This window comes from Amblyomma americanum, chromosome 8, assembly GCF_052857255.1.
Source record: "Amblyomma americanum isolate KBUSLIRL-KWMA chromosome 8, ASM5285725v1, whole genome shotgun sequence".
NCBI classification, from domain to species: domain Eukaryota; kingdom Metazoa; phylum Arthropoda; class Arachnida; order Ixodida; family Ixodidae; genus Amblyomma; species Amblyomma americanum.
In genome coordinates, this window is record NC_135504.1 from 48,292,049 (window position 1) to 48,297,690 (window position 5,642).

The window sequence follows — 5,642 nt, forward strand, 5'->3', positions numbered from 1 at the left end:
CCTCTTCAGCCAGTTGGACGGCGAGGAGCTGCAAAGCAAATGACGCAGTATCTGTCTCACATATCCGTGGACACCTGAACCGCGCCTTATGGGGAGGGATAAAGTAGGGAGTGAAAAAAGAAAGGAAGAGGTGCCATAGTGGAGGGCTTAGGAATAATTTCGACCACCTGGCGATCTTTATCGTGCACGGACATCGCACAGCGTAACGGCAGTCTTAACGTTTGCCCTGCATCCGAAACGGAGCCGCCGCGGTCTGGTTCGAACCGGGAACTCCTCCTGCCTGAGGATTTTGTGCGCTCCCAAATGTTATAGTCGATGGTCCCTCTGGCTCCACATTTCCTACATTTTTCATCCTATATTACCTTGATAATATATTTAACTAGTACTGAGTGCGCTTTTATCATTATTTTTGGGGGGTGAGGGGCGAAGGAAATGGCGCAGTATCTGTCTCACATATAATTGAACACCTGAACCGCGCTGTATAGGAAGGGATAAAGGAGGGAGTGAAAGAAGAAAGGAAGAAAGAGGTGCCGTAGTGGAGGGCTCCGGAATAATTTTGACCACCAGGACATCTTAAACCTGCACTCACATTGCACAGCACACGCGCATCTTAGCGTTTTGCCTTTTTGAAGTCGTTTTTACGCCGCCGCTTGCTTATTAGTAACTTCACACTAAGCGGGGAAGTTGCCAGCGTGTGTTGCCTGTAATAATAATTGGCTTTTGGGGAAAGGAAATGGCGCAGTATCTGTCTCATATATCGTTGGACATCTGAACCGCGCCGTAAGGGAACGGACAAGGGAGGGAGTGAAAGAAGGGAAGAAGGAGGTGCTGTAGTGGAGGGCTCTGGAATAATTTCGACCACCTGGGGATCTTAAACGTGCACTGACATCGCACAGCATACGGGCGCCTTAGCGTTTTTCCTCCATATAGACGCAGCCGCCGCGGTCGGGTTCGAACCCGGGTGCTCCGGATCAGTAGTCGAGCGCCCTAACCACTGAGCCACCGCGGCGGGGGCCTGTAGTGCTGACTTCTTGATATAATATGTTGCCCTTGTCTTCTGTGGTTCTTGAGGTGAGGCGCTTCTTGAGCTGCTCGGTGCTGGAGATCTCGAGCCAACTTATTGGCAGCCTCGTTGCTACTGACATTCGTGCGCGAGGGTCCAAATTATGCTAATTGGCCTGTAAAATTTTATTTCTTTTAAAACTTTGGCTGTGACAAGAGAGACCCTCCCTCTACCGAAATTTTGAATTGCAGTTTTACTGTTGCCGCTGCGTTAGCTCAGTGGTTAGGGTGCTCCGCTACTGATCCGGAGTTCAAGGGTTCGTACACGACCGCGGCGGCTGCGTTTTGATGGAGGCTAAAGGCTAAGGCGCCTGTCTGCTGTGCGGCCTTTTCAACGTTTCAGCGTTAAAGAGCTCCTGTCGCAGAAAAGCCGGTGTCGTCAGCGTCGGCAGTGAGCGCAGAATTCCTCCCCCTCCCAATGAGCGAAAAATTCCTCCTTCTCCTCTTCGCAATGTACGCCACGGCCCCAACAAATGGCGCGCGACAGCAGCGCCTCCCGCTAGTCTCGTTCGGGTGCAGTGGGGCAGGGCGGGGACGCGGAAATCACGCGGTGAACGGCGAACAACGCAGCGCACATCCAAAGAGCGTTCACCACGAAGCTTGCGGCTTGCTGCCTGTAATTGTTATAGATAAAACGGACCGCTTTTCGCTGCAGTGACTCGAGCATAGCTGTGTCATTTTGCTCGTACGAAAACCAAACTTTGTTCGGTCATTTCATGCCCCGCCGCGGTGGCTCAGTGGTTAGGGCACTCGACTACTGATCCGGAGTTCCTGGGCTCGAACCCGACCATGGCGGCCTGCGTTTTTATGTAGGAAAAACGCTAAGGCGCCCATGTGCTGTGCGATGTCAGTGGACATTAAATATCCCCAGGTGGTCGAAATTATTCCGGAGCCCTCCACTACGGCACCTCTCTCTTCCGTTCTTCTTTCACTCCCTCCTTTATCCCTTCCCTTACGGGCGCGGTTCAGGTGTCCAACGATATTTGAGACAAATACTGCGCCATTTCCTTTCCCTCAAAAACCAATTATTATTATTATTATTCGTGGCATCGAGTTTGTCGGAACGATGTGCCGACGACCTGCGAGTGCAACTGGAGTCCCGCGCGTTTCGGCAAGGCGCCTGGCAGCGCTTCTACGTGGTTTGCAGCTCCGCGCGTCCGTTTCACCGTAGTCAGCATAACGATTTGTCTAAACAGGCAAGGCGTCGCGCCGAATGGCCGATGGCATTCCGTGGACTCCCTGGCAGTGCTGCAACACGCTGTCGTGTTACACTCTTAAAGGCGAAGCTTAAGCGTCCCCTCCCGTTTTAAAACCGCGATAGCCTTAAGGAGCTCGTGCCCCAGAAAAGCCGGTGTCGTCGGCGTCGGCTTCTCCGGCCGTGAGCGAAAAATGGCGCATCTCGGTGGACAACCTGGACCACGTCGTAACGGAAGGGATTTTAACGCGACAGCGTTAAAGATGATTGATGGAGTGATGGATTGCATAATTGATTGATTGATTGATGGATTAGTAATTATTATTGTATTGCTGATTGATTGACTGATTGATTGATCGATCGATTGTTTGGTTGATTGATTGATCGATCGATCTATTTTTCCTTCGCTTACGGCGTGGTCCGGGTGTCCAGCGAGCAATGTGAGACAGGCGTCATTTCCATTCCTTAAAAGCGACTTTTCATATCATTTTCCGACCACTTTCTTACTTTCTTCTTTCACTCCCTCCTTTATCCCTTCCCTTACGGCGCGGTTCAGGTGTCCAACGATATACGAGACAGATACTGCGACATTTCCTTCCCCCAAAAAACCAATTATTATTATAATTTCATTTTCCTTCTCTTACGGCCCGGTTCGGGTGGGCCGCCGAGATATGTGAGACAGGCGTCCTTTCATTAGCTTGCCCAACCGGCCACGCGTCGCGCGAACGGGCGATGGCGTTCCGTGTACTCCTCGGCAACGCTACGACACGCTGCCGCGGTTTACTCTTAAAGACAAAACTTAAGCGTCCTCCAATTTTTTTCTCTTTTGTAGCGGGGGTACACTGGGCTACCAGTCGAGAATTTCGCGGTACATGGGAGGGGTCAGTTGGGGCGCATGCACCGTTACCATGGCAACAGAAGAGGAGCAAAGTACGGCGTGCGCTTCACATGCGAGGCCGCGCGCCCGCTCCACTGTCAAACCCGAGCGCGACGTCACGCGGATGAGCAGTTGTACGCATGCACCGATACCACGGTACCCAGAGAGGCTTCACAGCTGCGCCGCGTTTTTCGTCGCCACCTCGCCGCACGCCGCTCTAAACCTTGCGTCGCATGCGCAAAATTGCGTATAAAAGACGGAGATGTAGCGGGCGTCTGTATCGCAACGTTTGACACGCATACAGAAAAGGAGAGTCCAGTCGCTGCTAAACAGCGTTATAGACAAGTGAAGAATAACTGTTCCGATTCTGAGTTTGTCGCCTAGTAGTTGGCTTGAACAGTATAAGAACGCTGAAGTCTGTGTGCACGATAATGGTGAAGGCTGCCGTGTTCGGCTTCTGGCAAAGCGACATTATCACCCATGGAGCCTACGTGGTACCGGGAACACCTGTCAAGCAGACGATTGATGCGGTTGCACGTGTATGCCAGCTTATGGCAATGGTTTCACAGCTGTGTGTGAATTTGAGTGCTTTCAACAGTAAACGAGACTATCTAAGTGTGTGAAATAAAAGTTTGACTTTAATTTAGCTTCGGGCCTTAACGTCCAGATTACACAATGGGGAACTACTATATAGTTTGTGTACTAAAGATGCTCTACCATATCGAAATACTGTATCGACAAAATTGAGACCACTGCTTGCTACTTCACAGATCACCGCGCAGTCTACGTCTTTGTGAAGCAAAATGAATAAAGATGTGTATACCCCATGTCTCTAATTGCTAAGCTTACAGTGACCACAACAAGCTCAGCCAGAGAAATGTACCTCTTGCTAGGTATATCCCGGCATAGCCGAGCTCAGCCACTGCCAATTTTTTAGCCCTCTCTTTTACTTGTAACCCTTTGATTAGATTGAGGTTCTGCATCGTATATTCCTCCAGCTTCCTGATCGGAGCTCTGTTCTGCCCAATCGAAGGCATGTGCAAACCTAAGATTCTGATAGTTTCCGCTGCGGGTACGTTTCTGTCCCAACTAGGAATTACAATTTTGAAGGTGGCTTGTTCCTCAGTTCCTTGTTGTATTTCTGGCGCGCGGGGCCTACAGCCACTCAAACTACGACGCCGACTGCTTTTAGACCGAACGAGCTGAATACGTTGTCGCGCAAAAAATTATCCGCGGTTTAACTGCTTCAGAACCTGGTTAGAGCGAAAGCTGTGATCAGGCAAGTAGACGCGGCTTGGCGTCTGTAACGTTAATTGTGTTCCGTTCCGTGCACTAGATAGACAACGCGTCCATCCTCTCACCCTGGCAGGTAGAAGTTATATTAATGGTTGGTCGCAGAGGTTTTCCTCCCAGTGAACACGGCAGCCTATTGCTGCAGTGCTGCGTGTCTGCCACATTATCAGCGCTAATGCATGCAGCCCTCATCTCTCTCTCACTCACCACCGCCACGTACCTCAAGGCGCGACTAAGGCATCCACTGAACAAGGGAGCAAGTTATGCGCCCTTCCATTCCTCAAAATCATCGGATTCTGCATAGTTGTCAGTGCCAACGGCAGTAAACACAATGAATGGCGACGGCCTATAGAAACAGAGGCGAGCACTCGGGTTAGCAGGGACGGCTCATTGACGTCATAGCTGTCACGTAGTTTCTACTACATGCTGGAGTCGCAATCTGAATGACCTATGTTGAATTCTCTTTATATCCGCAAGAGTTTTGAGTTGATGGCTTTTATGTTGCAACTCCCAATGCAAACAACACCCTAATCAATGAGCCACCGAGACGGATCAGCTCGTGTTGCAGAAAACCTGGTTTGAGCGCTGTTGGGTTGTTGGCTAGGGTGCTCGGCTGTCGGTCAGGAGTACGCGAGTTCGAACCCGACCTCGAACCAGGCCCTTTGGCATTTGAGGCCTAGAAATCCGAGTTACTCCTGATCGACTGCGGCAAGAAAAAGAATAAGACACTTTTGCCGCTCGCTCCCTCTATCGCTGTTGCTGTCCAGGGCATGAGCATTCCGATCAAGAAAGAAATGAAGATCCTGGGAGCCATCATACCCAGCGTCAACACTAACACGACTACAATCAGATAGCTCCAAGCCTGCTCCGAGCAAGTCGCTAGAATGCTACGCCGTAAAATTTTGTGCGCGTAAAACGAAGCCAAGCCAGGGTGAAAACAAAATTCATTGCCTTTTGCAGCAGCCTGCATTTGTCGTCTTTGGCAACTGCCATCAATGCCAGCTCAAAGAATTCCCTGGATGTTTTTTTTCTCGGCAAACACGCACAAACCGGATATGCCATTTAGGACTATTGTTAGCGAGAAGGGCTCGTGGCAACACAACGTCAGCCAATTCTTGCTCAGCAAGCTTAAACACATTCCCGTTGATGACCCCTTTCTGATTAAGAAGTCACAAGAAGTTGCCGATTTTGGTGCAGACGAACGATCGGATGGAT